This window comes from Rousettus aegyptiacus, unplaced genomic scaffold (genome assembly GCF_014176215.1).
Source record: "Rousettus aegyptiacus isolate mRouAeg1 unplaced genomic scaffold, mRouAeg1.p scaffold_m13_p_12, whole genome shotgun sequence".
Classification (NCBI taxonomy): domain Eukaryota; kingdom Metazoa; phylum Chordata; class Mammalia; order Chiroptera; family Pteropodidae; genus Rousettus; species Rousettus aegyptiacus.
The window spans coordinates 65,179,255-65,195,533 of NW_023416287.1; the positions used below are offsets into that span (position 1 = coordinate 65,179,255).

The 16,279-nt window shown below is 35.6% G+C and overlaps 1 protein-coding gene across 8 annotated transcripts in view; it reads left to right on the forward strand.

Moving 5' to 3' along the window:
• The window catches only part of ASXL3 (ASXL transcriptional regulator 3), a 160,491-nt gene that overhangs the window by 100,874 nt on the left and 43,338 nt on the right, over positions 1-16,279 (forward strand). The window lies entirely within an intron of this gene.

The following is a 16,279-nucleotide window of genomic DNA, read 5'->3' on the forward strand; positions in this document are numbered from 1 at the left end:
ATGGTGAGCCAATTCAAATTTTGAAATATAGCACATTGCTGTAGAGTGAAAACTACAGACTTACCCACAATGGGAAAGCAAAACAAAGAAATCAAACATTCCATTATCAAATAAATTTTTGAAGTAGCTGCTCCTTTGCCCACAGGGAATATTGAAGTGCAGCAATAAAAAGCCAGGGTTTCTAAGAAATTATGTAAATGTTTTTATTCTCAACTCTTTCCAAAAGCATTTAAAATTTATGTCTGCAGTTGCCTTCTGAGAGTCTATCATCATGAATATGATTGCCTATAAATAATCACCTTTTATCTTTTTTTAAGTATAACTGAAAATGCTTTAAGTATATTTTTGAAATGTCTCTAAAATAAATACAAATATAGAGCTATAACAGCAAGCATCAATCATCTTCTAAAGCTGTTACCTTAGAAAAGAAAAGGAAAAAAAATTTTCAACATATAAACTTTTATTAAGTTACACAAAAATTATTAAATGGTAAAAAGGAAATATTTTCTTGTGATTCTTATTTCAATAAATTTTGACACTGTATAGTTTTCAGTTGATAGACATAGTGTTTATGAATTTTTATCTCAGAATACTGGGTACTTCCATAAATTAAAAATGGTCAATTTTGATTCAGTATTTCTATATTAATTTGAATAATTTTTTTAGCTTTTTATTTAATTCTGTTTCCTACTAACCCACCTCCTTTCATACATACTTTAAATTTGATGAGCTACATTTCTATGTATCTCTTTGGTAGAGATTATTGTTCATATAAAAAAATATTATTTTGGTTTCGAGTACATTTTTATTTGGGAGCTTGCCTTCTACAAAAATCTTTAATATTTGCTATGAATATAATCTGATTTAGGTGCTTTGAAATAATGGAAAGACAGTGACTATTAAATGTTTATTGAATCAATGATTAAACACACTCTAATTAGATTCATAAGCTATATTTATAAATAATCAAAATATGAGGTAGAAACAGGTAAGCTTAAGAGGAGAAAGTACAAAGCACAAAATATATTGTTTTCATATATGGAAGGTAAAAATCAGAGACAAATTTAAGATCCTTGAATTGGGTCTTGAAATATAGGCAGTATTTGAAAAATATAGATGAAAATGTAGCAAGTGAAGTTTCAAAGATAGAAAATCAAGAGCTAATTTTATGGGAGTCTGGATTAGAGGAAGAACAGTGCAAATGAATCTTGAAAGACAATTTGAAAGTCAATTTTGGGAGATTCTTGAGTCTGAGGCTGAAGAATCTGAATAGTGTTCTCCTTGTGTTTACAATGCAAAGCCATTGAGGGCTTTTGAGCAGAGCTATAATATATAATATCATTGCTTTTTAAGAAAATTATTCTGGCAGCACTAAAAAGGAATGTTAGAGATGGGAAGCATGACAGTAAAGATAGTTGTTAGAAAGCAATTTAGTTGTTTCAAAGAGGCAAAATGAGGGCTTGAATTTTGAGAATAGCATTGAAATTAAAGAGGAGGAGGATAATGCTATCATCATCATCATCATCATCACCATCACCATCACCATCACCACTATAACTCTCATCCAATGGTAGCAATTTTAACATTTCGTCAAATAACAGTTAAAGTAAGATATAGAGAAAAGCCACTGAAGACTCTTGGGTTTCAAGCTGTGACTGAGAATTGAGTTCAGGAAAGAAGAAAAACAATATTCTTAATATTATGGGTTTTTTTGGTGGTGGTGGGGAACTGATTTATTAGCTACACAATGATTCTTCCACTTCAACATATGTATGGTTTATCTTGCTTACAGTCCTGTTCCCAGCTCCTGGAATAAAATTTTGCATAAATAATATAGTCAATAAATCTTTTTGAAATGAAGAAATGACAAATTATCCTATGTTCAGCCAGATATTTCAGTAACCCAGGAGGTCAGTCTACGTCCAATATTTTATTCAACCTGTAACAGTTTCTGTTACTCAGTTTTTTTCTAGTCACTGTGAGAAATATAAATAAATAAGGCACATTACCTGTCTTCAAATAACATCTAGTTCATCAGGAAATTATTTATTTAAGAAATATTTACTGAGCATGTATTATATGTGCTATGCACACTTTGCTAAGTATAGAGGATACAAGAAACTTCTGGAGATATAATAGGAGAAAGGCAACCTGATGTTGAAACACTGTAAAATATACACTTTTCTCATTACTAGGAAAGAAGTTAAATAACTGGATAAACCTCCATCAAATTTAGCATAAGGCCAGGCAAAGTAATATGAATATCAAAATGGAAGTATAAAGAAAGTTCTCTGAGGGTACAGAGGATGAAGAACTTAAGTCTGAAAGTAACATTGGAGAAGATTTCATGGTGGAAAGGATACTGAAAGTTGACCCTTGAAGGACTAACAGGTAGTTTTGTAAGTAGAGCCAAGAGAACGTGAATTTTACAGAGGGAGAGCATGTCATTTACAAAGGCTTGGAACTCGTGTTTCCGGACAATTCAGTAGTCAGCATAACTGGACCGGGGAAAAGCAGTGGGATGCTGTGCTAAAGAATAGTATGGTTAACATACTTAATGACCTAGCTGCAGACCAAGTTCTTTGAACTTTTTCTGAAACCAGTGGTTAACATCACAGATTTTTCAAATGAGAAATAGCATGCATAGAATAATTTGCACAATTATTTTAGTGCCTGAACAGAGGGTAGGGGAAGAAAAGCCAAAGGATAAATAAAATACAGTCTTTTCTTTCTCTTAGGAGCCAGTAGCCTTGTGAATGATGGATTGGACAAGCAGAAAGATAAGACGTAGGAAGACAGGTTAAGAGACAATTGTAGTAGTTGAGATCTGCGATAAAGGTCTGACCTTGAGCATTGGCCTTGGTTATGAAAAGAAAGAACTGAATTCCACACATAGTTTCAACCCACATGAGTAGGAATAAATGACAGATTTCCTGTGAGATGGAGTTGTAAAAGGTCTAGAAGGCAACTGGTGATTTTATTGTGGGTGACTTGGGAAGACAGAAAGGCTCTGTGGGCCTATCAATATTTGATACCAAGAAACTTAGAGCTCTTTCTCTCTGTGTTTGGAGGTGAGCTCAGCCCTCTTTCCTAGCAGAAAGGTAGCTGATGCAACAAGCTATCAAAACTGCTGGTGTTTCAGTCCAGCTTATAAATACCCAAATGGGGATAAACACCACTGTTATCTAGGCCAAAATCAGTAGAAAAAGCGTGGATATGTGAATCAGATTACATATATTTATTTGAACCAATGTAAGGTACTATAATTATGTGAAATATCTAAGAATTTCACTTTTATGAAAGGAATCTTCATATATTTTTACAAAATTTGAAATTCCCAGCTTCCTTGTTTTCTTCCTTTGAGTACCCCAGGGTTCTGCCTAATTTCTCCCCTGGAGTACTACAGGGTCTCTTACTCTGAACCAAATGAAGCCAGGGCTCATTCCATTATTACATCTTTAAAATGTGGGAGGCTACGTTTCCCATTTATCTTGCCACTGCCAATTATTAAGTCAGCCCGTTGAATATTTTGTTTTCCTACATTTATACTTTTCTTTATTTTTAGAGGTATTTTTAGCCTTAGATTACTTTTTTTATTTACCCCTAGTTGTTTTATAACAATTTCACATCTACTTTTATATTTTATTTTACTCTCCATACATTATACTTCAAGTTACAGAAAAGAAGACTCAAACTGACTTAAATAAGGTGATTTATTGGCTCAGGGTAATCATAAGAGAGAGATTAAAGTGGGCTTCTGGTGTTGGTCCTGGTTTCAATTATTATCAAGGACCTATTTCATTATTGTTTAATGAATCAACTTTAAATCTTCTTTGTTTTTTGCACTATGCTAAGGCTGAATCTCTTTGCGGTAGGATGGCTACCTGAATCAAAAAATTGGTACTTGCCTCTTGGTTCACATTCATGGAGAAAATACTTCTATCCCAGTATTTCAAAGAAAAGACTTAAGATTTACACTAATGGTACTTCTTAGATCATATGACCCCTTCTTAATGACTCTAGCCAAGGAAATAGAATATGCAAATTGGTTTAAGATAACCAGGCCTACTTTTGAACCTTAGTGCTCACCATCTCCTGAAGTAAAATGGTGTACTGTGTAGAGATCGAGGATACTTCAGAAATCTGGTTTTTAGAAAGTTCTATTAAAAGGATATGCAATGGGAGTAGGATGGGAAGAAGCTCAGTCATCAACTAATAGTGCCTGTCGTCGTGGGACAGATATTGCGTTTGGTTTTAACATATTGGGCTGAGATGCTTCTACTATATGAAATGTCCAGAAATGATTATATCTTCAGGTTTGAGATTGGATAAAATCTACATAGATTCTAGTGTCTGCTATGGTATTTGATGAGACTATGAAATGTCGTAGTCATCCCAGAGGAATACATATATTTGTAAGAGAGTATGGGTAAGAAAAAGTATGGGAAGGAGTCAGGGAATAGATAGAATATTCAACTCTATGAGAAATCATCAATGTGGAGATCACCTACAGGCAACAGTGTGAAATGGACATTAGGAGGTCATTGGGGAGTAAGTTGGATGTCTTTCCTTTGTCCTTCTAGATCTACCCTTCAACCTTCTTCATTCTGCTTTGCTCCAGGAAGCTAACCCATATATGGACTAGTGTATCAGGAGGACCTATGCCTTCTCTTTTCTTTTTATTTTAAAATAATCATTAACTTCTAGAAAATTTAATGATACATATAGAATAAATTTCCAGCCTGATGATCCATCCTGTCCCCACTCCTGATAAACTATGACTTTAAGTTTATATTTTCTATAAACAAGTACATTCTCATACATATGCACAATCCAAGCAATCAAGATCAGGAAATTAATGACAATCATTATTACCATGTGATTCTTAGATTCTTTTTAAGTTTAGCCAGTTGTTCCAATAATGTTACATTTAGCAACAAAATCCAGTACAGAATCTTACAGAATCTTTATCTCCTTTATTCTGGAACAGTTCTTCAGTTGTCTCTTGACTTTTATGATTTTGACTCTTTTGGAGATTATAAAACAATTCGTGTGATCTTTCCTTGTGCTTAGATTCAGATTAAGTGTCTTTAGGAGGAATATACTATGTGATACTATGTTCTCCTTGCAACTATTAAGTGGAACACAATTTTGATTCGTCCCAGTACTGATGATAATCTGCACTTCTCCAGTGTAAAGTTATTTCTTCTCTGTTTGTAATTAAATAGTATTTTATGAGGAGATTCTTTCAAACTGCATAAACATTCTGTTCTCTAGACTTTCAACTTATTCATTTATTTGTATTTGTATGGTTGCATTGTTTCTTGATTTTTCAATTGGTTATTATGCTCAAATTGTCCCACATTTGGTCACTGGGAGCCTGTTGAAGCAGTTCCTGTGTCTTCTGACTTGTCGCCATCATTCTTTGAGCACTTCATTATTTAGAAGCACATCAGATTGTTCCAGTCTCGTCTTATACTTTCTTTGCCCCTGCTCAGTAATGTACCCTTTGTCCAAGGAGCCATGGTTCCCTTTAGTGGAAGATGGTATTTAGAAATCAAGATCTCATAAAACGTGTTCTCTTTGCTATTAGGGTGTTGCTACTCCCAGATCTAGGACAGAGTTAGGAAATATGAATTGCATGTGAATGCATATAAACACATGTGTGTGTGCACATATGCCTAAGTCCTGGTAAGCCCTTTTCCCCTTACCTTTCAGGTCAAATAGAATCCTCCATTATTAGCTCTAGTTTACTGCACTATCATCTGTGGTTTTGCTGCACCTTGACCACACCTTTATAAATAGTCACATTAATTTATTGTTCTCAAAAAGTCTTAACTTGAATGAGTCACCTGTGCCTACTAGGACTCCTGGCTAACTAATGACCTTTTGAGGTAGTAGGATAATTTGAATGTAAGCATATTCTAGTGCTTTGGGGGAAGGAATGAATATATAATGCATTCATTCAACCAATATTTATTTAATACTTATTACATATAAGATAAGCACTGATGATACATGTATTAATAAGCACAGTACCTACCCTGAGGGAAGTAATGGTTCTAGAGGAGGAAGAGATGTAAAAGCCTATAGTTACAGAACTATACCATGATTATAGTATATGCATTGTGCTATGGAAACATAGAGAAGAAAATTATATTCTGTCTGTGGTAGTTAGAGAAGACTTCAAAGAGAAGATGTTACATGAATTGGGAAGGTGAAGTTCACCAGGTTAAGTCTGATGTGATTTCCTAGTAGAGGAAACATTTTCCAATAATAAATACTGATTATATAAATCAGTCTTAGGCCTTTTGCATAGATTATCTCCAATCCTTCTAATAACTCTCCAAAGAATCTGTATTATTAATCCAATTTTACATATGTGGAAACTGAGGATCAGGGGGAAAATAGAACTTGTCCAACCTCTTCCAAGTAAAAACGTAGGAGCCAGAATTTGAACACAGATTTTTCTGACTCCACAATCATGCTCTTTCCCCTACATGATGTTCTTTGTCCCTAAGACATGAACAGAGAAGTGTATGAGGTCTATCAACATGCAATTGAGATGGCTGGGGTATAAGATAAGTTGAAGCTAGATAGCAGGTTCCAACCTTTAAAAAAGGCCTCAGAGGTGAGCATGCAAGTTAGACTATATCAAAAATTTACATTGAAGCATGACATTATTAGGTTTATGTTTTAGAAAAGGGGCTCTGTTGGAGGAGTGAGGCATGAAGCAGAGGAGGGAGATGCCCCACTTTCCACCTTGCTGTGGTTTAGCTACACTATCCTTTCTGTCCTTCAAACTTAATTCTCTCTTAGGGTCTGTGCATGCTATCAGCTCTGCTAGGAATGCTTTTCTAATATGTTTTGACAGGGCCAGCTCATTCTCAGCCACCAATTAAGTCTCAATAGCATTTTCTCCCAAAGGCTTTTCTTACCCTCCCCTCCCATCTAACATACCTTCTTGAGTTGTTTTCTGTCTTATTTTTCTGTTTATTTTCTTCCTTGTATTTATAATTAACACATGAATTAATTCATATCCTCATGAGAATAAAAGCTGAAGGACAGTGGCTTTGTTTTTTATGTTCACTGTGCCTGGCATGTTGTAACTGTTCAGTAAATGTTTTTGAACGAACGAATGAACACAGTCTGAGAAACCACTTACAAGGCTAGTTTAACATGTTTGATAAACAGCAGAACTTTAGCCAAAGCCATTATAGGATGAAAAAGATAGGCCTAATTTATAAGACATTGTATTAATTTGTTAGGGCTATCATAATGAAATATAGACTGGGTGACCTAAAAGCAGAAATGTATTTTCTCACTGTTATGGAGGCCGCAAGTCCAAGATCAAGGTGCTGGCCTGCTTGGATTCTGCTGAGGTCTCTCCTGTTGGCTTGCAGAAGGCCTTTTTATTAATGGGTCATCACATGGCCTTTTCGGTATGTAACCAAATCTCTAATGTCCCCTCCTCTTTTTATAAAGACACCACTCTTATTGGATGAGGGCCTCACCCATATGATCCTCGTTCATGCTTAATTAACTCCTTAAAAGCCCTGTCTTCAAAAGCATTGGCAGTCAGGACTTCAGCATAGGATTTGGGGGTGGACACAAGTCAGTCCAATATAGGTATTTTAGTAATAAAATCATTAAAACTTTGTAGTTGAATTTAGGGGAGACGGAGGAACCAAATATATGTTTTTAGGCAGTGTTAATTGCACATTTTTTGAATAGAAAATGATTAGTACTTTTTAAAGCGAGGGTAAACTTAAACATGTTTTTGTCCTAAAAGTTGATGGGATAAACTGAAGTTAGGAGAGAAAAGATTGACTTATTGACCAAAGTTTTAGAATAGATGGGAAGAAATGGGGATTAGAGAAGAAGCTGGTTTAAGAAAAAAAATGCTGATTTCTAAGATCAGAAGGAAGAGAAACAGGAAGGAAGGGGCGAAGAAAAAACTAAATTGAAGAGTACATTGGAAAGTGAGGGGTTTTTCAGGTGAGTGGTGGTATATTTGATGAGACTAGAGGACTAGGGGTTTCAAGAGAGTCAAGGGCTTTTGAAAGCAGCGTGATGGATTCGTCTGAGGAAAAAGTCATTGCTGAAGAGCACTGAGGCTTCATTTGAGGTTAGGTGGCAGTGGACACAGTTGGTCTGCTTCCATGCTTTTTATCCCAGCAGTGCTAAGTATTTGTGCATTTAGCTTGGTGATAGATATACCATAAGTTGGATTTTGCAAGGATTGAACGTTTACAGAGGCTCAAATTGAAGGAACCAAGAGATTTTATAGGACTTGTAAAATGCTTGTTATAGTGGTTGATTATGGGGTCCAGGCTAGATATGGAGAAAATTAAAGTCAAAGGGGCTGCAGTGAATGGAGGTCTCAGGAAGTAGAAAATATGGATTTGAAGAAAGAAATATATGTTGTCAAATGGTGTTATATAGTCTCAAAATAACACTTCGGATATGATCAACTTTAGGTAAACACATGGGTCAAAAGCCCTCTCCTTAAACAGCTTTTAGTTTCAGAGATCAAATATAAAGAAACCAAGGGGTTAGAGCAGCATTGGTCAGTGCTGTTCAGGTAGAATTGTAGCTAGTTCTTTGTTCAGTCCCCATGTAGCAAAATTGGTTTAATAAATTCAGAGCTTGGGTTTGTAGCCAGACATGCCTTTGTGCATAGCTCTCTGCAAGCTATGCTTGAAGAATTTTTAGAACCTCCTTGATTATACATGGCAGATCCTCTTTTCTCTAAGGATTTGTACTTTATAAACTGTGTCTACATAGAACAATTTTGTGACCTTTTTAAAATATATGGCAGCTGGTGGAATAAATATCAACTAAAGTGAAGTCATATTTAGGTTTTTATTACACTTTCAAATTGAACATCGCTGATGAATAGGTTGTTGTCATTTCTGTCATCTCTATCATTTTTATGTGATGTTCATCTCTGCCTCCATTTGATGATATCAGGACTATCAGGGCTGTCTTTCTAAATACTTACAAGACCATTCCTCAACTGCTTCTAAATAAATTATGCCTATTATTTTTTGTCCAAATAGTAATTGCAACATTTCAATCCGTTCTTACTGATCCCCCAATTTTGTTCTGCTTTCATTTCTATGTGGCTGTGGTCTGTTAAATGACTAGCCACTGAAGGATATGTACTGTGTAGGCTCTTTAAAATTATATCTAGCTTTGTGCTCTTCAGGTTTTTGCACTCACTGGCAATAATGCACATAATTTTAACTGTGGAGAATGTCATTAAACTAAAATGGAACATTTACACAGTCCCTTTTGCAGAGAATTTTGGACTAGGAAAATGAATGTGTGTGTCAGACATTTTACAGCACATGAGAATGTGATTTATTGATTTCTGATGGCTCTCTTGGCATCAGTGTATATATTTAAAGAAGTCACGCAGCCTTTATAAATGCAAATGGAAAAGGGCTTTCCATCTCTTTCCTCGATGGAAATAGCTCATACATTTGCAATAACTCAGGCTCCTCTTAGAGATTGCTCTATGTACCGTATATATTGATTTAAAAATTATACAGTTATTTTATTCTACAAATAGCATATATAATGAAATGTCAATTTACCTAACAGATTATAAAAATTCAAAAGTATTAAAGATATGAAGAAATACTCATATCTTAAGCCTTTAGGTAAAACTAAGTGTGTACTTGAGATGTAATTATTTTAATGGAACTGACACTTTGGCTTTTTCCCTCCTTCTGAAAGCATATCTTAAAGTACTTAGGAAATCCAATATTCCTTCTAGCCTAAGTCACTTACTGGTGATAGTAAATCAAACATGGCCAAAGATATCCTTTTAGACTGGGCCTGGAGATTTCCATTCTCGCTATTTGAACTCTATACTTATGAAGGAAAGTGATTTCAGTTGAATAGTATTCATTTCGTAGCTAACTGCATAGTTAACACCGAATCATGTTTATCAGTATCTACTTCAGTATATATCAAATAATGTATTAGCTGGATTGAATTACAGATGAATAAGTAATTGTATTTAACAGGCAATTGGACAAACAGCTTCTTTCAACCTTAAAAATGGTTAGGACACCCTGAGGATCATACATTTAACTTGGAGAATATCTCATTCTGTACATTAAGGCAGTTCCTCTTTAGTATAGGATACTTGAGAGGGTGTATTTGAGAGGTCTTGTATAATCAACTACCTCTACCATATGAAATTATTAGATATTTAATATTGTCATTTAATATTTACATAATTACTTTTGTTGTTACCATATATAAATCATTTAATAATATATGTATATGTAACACTTAACCATCAGCTTTGATAGGACTAGAGAATAAGGAACTTTAACTTTGTTTTACCATACAAATGACTAGAGTTTGAAAAAGATGCATGTGGTAGATTGCACATTAGTGCCTATCATTTTAACAAGTGACATTCTAATGCCAAGGTCACCATGGGCCATTATGAACAGGCATCATACAGTGACTCACCCTTAAATTAGGCTTAAGGGTAAGAAGGAAGAAAACTGATTTTACGTATTAAATCACTTTTAGAACTTCTAGTAGTTATTAAACACTATTTAAAAATATAGTTACCTGAGAAAATACTTTAATTCCATTTGTACCATTTATTAAAGACCATCGTAAAGGTATAAAGAATCAGTTAAAAGCAGGAAGTGAACACCGTAGTGACGTTTGAGCCTCTGGATTAAAGTGGCAGTATGTATATTTAATTTCCTTCCTGGCTTCTAAATTCTCATTAAAATGACACTGGCTTTTTCAAATTATTATGTTTCTTTATTAGTCCTGGAACCTAGGGAAGAATGTTATCTAGATGCCAGATACTGTGAGGAATTTCTGCAGGAGATAATGAAGGTGAGACTAGATTGAGCTAAGATTTAACTAAAAGGAAAGTGACTGCCTAGAAAGGCAAACTTTTTTGTGAGATCTGACTGAAAGGGACTGTAGATTTACTCTAGAGAAAACCAGCTCTGAGTGGTCAGAACCTTCAGGAGGAGCAAGTCTCTGTACTGCTCTTGCCCTCTGGGAATATTGTCTGGGATTTAGTCCCGAAAGAGAAGGATACTGCTGAAAATGTTCCAATCCATTTTTGCTAAGGAGTTGCCTTATGTTCTGTGTCCAAAGGCTAACTGTTTTTCAAGCTAACAGGAGGCCCTGATCTCACTGATGTGTCCTTAAATATATGGTTAAGACATTCTTTATTAAAGAATCTATCCCTATTCCTCATAAGTGCCAAACCTCTACTTGGGCAAGCATCATCAGTGGGATAAGCAGGCACTTTTTTCTCACTCCCTATCTGAGCCTGAAAGACTTATGCAGGGTCTAGCAGAGCTTCTGACAGAAACCATCTCAATATCTAATACAGATCCAACTCCCACTGACCTCTCTCTTGAGATGAAAAGGCAGATCAGTAGTGCGACATAGGAAAGATTTGGCAGTTCTAAAAAGAGACTCAGTGTGACAATTCAAAGAACCCTCTTTGTGTCACTGAAACAGGGTAAAAATGATTTCTGCAATATCAATAAATTTTAGATGATTCAGGAGAATTGTTATTTTTATAAATATTGAAATTTTATAATGGCCTATGTAGCAATGTGCTAGACATCGGGGATGTTATGTTACCTGAGACTGTTATGCATCTACCTTCATCAAGCTTGTAAGTCTAGCAGGAGAAACAATATTGGAAGTAGAACTTGTACACGAAGCTCCCTGGGAATATTATTTTGAAAGAGAGAGAGAAAGCTTGTGTGTGGGCATATGAGTAAGCTTGATGTAGTTATTTGGAAATAACGTGATACTTTGGAATTAAATTAAGATATCTTGGGCAGAACCAGAACAGTGCTCAGTGTCTGGCCAACTCTTCCCCATCATCAAGGCATGTGTTTTTACAGTGTCAGTGGTGGGAACACACAGACACTGTGAGAACAGTGCACTGTGACCTCTGTCCATTTCAGGTAGTTATTCCTAGCTCCTGATTTTCCTCACATTTATGCCCTGATCAAGACTCAACAGAAGAACTCCAGAATTTTCTCACCATTACACTCTTCTTTGGTTCTCTGATTTTCTTCTTGTGAACTGTAACTACTTTGGTTTCCTTAGACTCTCAGTTTCGGTTTCTTGTTGGCCCAATAGATGGATGGTGGTGTTATTTACTGAAGAAGGTAAAACTGGAAAAAGAACATGGTTTTAGTTTTGGAAATGTTCATCTGAGGTGCATTTAAGAAATCTGTATGAAAACTTTAAATAAGGAGTTGGCTGTAGAGGTCTGAAGGCTAACCTAAATTCCGAGCTGTAGTTAATAATAATAATAATAATAATAATAATTAATAATAATAAAATAGAAACCACCAGCATATAGATATTAATTAAAACCATGGATATAAAAGATATATACTGTAGAATGAGAAGAGGACCCAAGACTAAAGCTTGAGATTTCCCAATCTTAATGGCTTGAATAAAAGAGATTAAGCTTACAAAAACTAATAGCCAGTGAAATGGGGGAAAACCAAGAATGTGTATCACTGAAGTTAAGGGAGTGCATATTTAAAGAGGAGGGTGAAGAAAGGAAGTAGATAATATAGACATGTCTTTTAAGAAATTTGGTTATTCAGTAGAAGTCATAGGGTAAATAGAACAGTATAATTTAAGGAGAAAGGTGAGGTTTTGTTTATTCGAATTCTTTTTTTAACCTGGGAGAGGATTTACTATGTTTAGTTACCAAAGGAAAAATCGCTTTAAGAGGGAACAGTTAAATAATCAAATAAAAAATGGAAATCAGTTGCTTACTATAACGATCCCTTAAAAGGCAGAGATGCAGAAGGTAGTGATCAGATTATTGGAGGAGAAATTTTCCTTAGAAGTGAAAACTGGAAGAGAGAAAGTGGGTGAAGAAGATAGATGTGAAGCTCGTTAGTGGAAAGTCTAGGATTTCCTGTCTGATCACCACAGATTCTTTTTTTCCTAGAAAAGTACAAGTCGAAATTATGGATAGTTAGTGATAGGTAGGCTGAGAATAAGGAGGAAGGTAAAAAGCTTGAGGAAAATGGAGCTTGAAATAGTCACTGAAGAGTGAGAGTGGAGTTCACTAAAAGAAGCACTGTAAGCTAGCTGGAGAGTGATAAGTCGCCCACAAGTGAAGACTTAATCATCAAACTTGTTTGCTGAAAAGAATGGATTTTCCAAAGTATTGGCTATGGAATGGTAAGGTCCACTATGAACTGGGCTTTTGTCATATGTGTGTATCCAATTGATGAGAAGGGCAAGAATCTTCAGAACGTGACAGACCCGAAAATCTAAGCTTTAAAAGGAAGGAAATGATGCAAGGAGAAGGAACAGTGGACAAAGTGTAAGTTAAGGAAGGGGTGAGTGGACAGCAAGTCATAATGAGGTCAAGAGTGATTATAGCAGGAGTAGGTGAGCAAGCTGGCTGGAAGGAGGGGGCTGGGCCAACATAACAGATGATAAAAAGTTATAGCGATAGAGCAGTTTGGGGGATTCTATTTCCCAGTTTTTTCCCAAATATCTAGTCCTCTGACTTCTTTCTGTTGTTAGTAGCTCTACAGAAAATTTGAGTTTTCCCCTTAAGGTGTGGGGTTTGTGTCTAGTTTAAGAATATATTCCCTGCATGAATTTTTACAAATATCCTTAAAATATTCTATTTTTAAAAAATTTTTAAACATTTTTCTCTTTAGATTTTTAGAAATATGGCTCCTGCGATGTTTTTTTTTCTTTTTCTTTTTCAAGATTCTTTTATCTATTCTGGAGCCCTGAATTTCCTGCGAATATTAGGACCAGACTACCAATTTCTGTAAAGAAGCCAGCTGGAATTTTGATAGGAGCTGTCTCAGATCTTTAGATCACCTTGGAGAGTATTGTCACTTAACATTATTAAGTCCTCTGATTCATCAACCTGAATGTCTTTCCATTTATTTGATTGTTTTAATTTCTCTCAATCATGTTTTTTAGTTTTCAGAGTATAAGTTTTACAGTTCTTTTATTATATCTATCCCTTACTATTTTATTATTTTTAATGTTACTGTAAATGGATTTTTTTCTTCATTTCATTTTTGGATTGATGACAAGTCAGCTGTTAATGTCATTGTGGTTCCCTTGTAAATAGTGAGTCATTTTTCTCTTTCAAAATTTTCTCTTTGGCGTTTTTTACTATGATGTGTCTGGGTGTATATCTCATCACATTTATCCTATTTAAAATTATGTTGAGCTTCTTTGACTTGTAGATTAATGTTTTTCATTAAATTTGGGAAGTTTAGGCCATTATTTCTTTGACTATTTCTCTTTTCTCTCCTCTGTTACTCCTGATACCCATTTGTTAGTGCACTTAAACATGTCCCACACTTCTCTAAGGCTCTGCTCATTTTTTTTTCTTTCTGTTCTCTAGAATTCATAATCGTTATTGCTGATTCTCCTGCTAGTTCAAATTTACTATTGAGTCCCTTTAGTAAAACTTTCATTTTAGTTTTTTACTTTTTAATCCAGAATTTCCAATTGGTTTTTTCATACTTTTTATGTCTCTATTGATATTCTCTATTTGATGAAAATTCGTTGTCATACCTTCCTCCATTTATTTAAGCATGGTTTCATTTAGTTATTTTCAGGTAATTATAATGGCTACTTTGAAGTCTTTTTGTGTTAAATCTGACATCAGGGCTCTTACAGGCAATTTCTTTGGCCCGATTGTTCTCCAATCTATGGAGTCACTCTTTCTTTTTATTTGTGCCCCTCTATGCCCTCCCTTTCCCCTTCCCTCATAAGAGTTTCCTACTCTTTCCTCTCTTTCTCCCAAATCCTTTCCTCCCCTACCTCCAGACTTTTTAGGTTATATCTTACGGCATCTGTATACTCATTCTACACCCCCCCCCTCCCTTCTCCAGGAAGTTTTCGTTGTTGTTTCTTATTAATTTGATTAGAGACATGGCTGGATTATTTTAGCGAAATGGATTTTCCCTGTACTGTGAAGCCTCTAATGTTGCTTGTCCTTAAAGGGCACAGCTTTAGCCATGATGACAATCTTGCTGGAGTTCTCTTTGTTCCTTTCCCTGACCTGTTAAACCATTATAAATACCTATGTTAAATGTAGTTAATGTTTAAAGTATTTTTCCCTAAAGAAGGATAGTATTTTTAATGTAACTTTATCATTATCTATCATAATTTTGAGGAGTTTGTTAATATTTGCTTTGGGGAATGGCATAATCAATTTATATTAGATTTTCAATGGTCGTGATAAAATTACATTTATCATTCATAAACATTATGAGCCTGCTTCTAAGTGGTCTGCTTCCATAGTAGACAATGGGATAAAATTAATGGGTAGGTATAGTGACTGTGCTCAAGGACTTGACAATCCCATTTGATATCACACTCAGCCCCTTGGCTCCGTTGGTTGCTGCCTAATTGCTTTGTTTCAACAATGCCCTGGAGCATCAATTTCTGATTCAATTAAATTAGAACTCCATTGTAGGGATGGCTTTGAGGCCAGTTTTTGAGGTTTGTTTGGACCCTAGGATGGCACTTTTTCGCTCTCTTTTAGTTGACCTATGGTTTGGCTTCTTGCTCTCAGAGAGCTTACCAGTCTCCTCTTAATTGCTCGCCAACCAAACCTTCATTTCTTTCAAGAGCATCATTTGGCTTGAACTTTTCTACACTTGGTTTTAAGTAAAATCATTTCCTTTTGGAAGACCACAGAAGTTCTCTATTCTTATGGACTCCCTCTCCACCTGGGAAGGACTTACAGCCACTGTTTCAGAGCTGGAGACAAGAGTGAGACTCCTATTTTAGTAACAGAGCATTGGGTGTGGGTGGCCGCTTCTGGTCTCTTCATTTTACCTCTGTTGGCATGGAACCTGCACCCTGTGAGGGAGCTAGAGCGAGGGTTTTCGTGGTCTCAGTATTTTGGGCCTGCTGCACCTGGGATAGAGTCACTACCCTCAAGTGATCACTGAGTAGAAAAAAGGAGCCCCTAACCTCTTGGTTGTGCTTGTCAGGAATTTAGCTCTGTGATTCAGGGCTAGAGGGGGTGGGACATTTCTGTTGGCCTGGTCCTCGCATTCAGTTGCTGCATTCCTTTACCGGGAGCCAAGAGGAGAGTCACAACCACCCAGAGAAGAGTTTCCCTCACAGGGAACAGTTGAATGAAGGGAGTGGGTTGGGGCTTAAGTGACATGGACTCTTACTTGTGGTTACCAAGATGTAGATTTTTAAAAATAATTTTCTTCATTTGGTGTATTCCCTTAGGGTA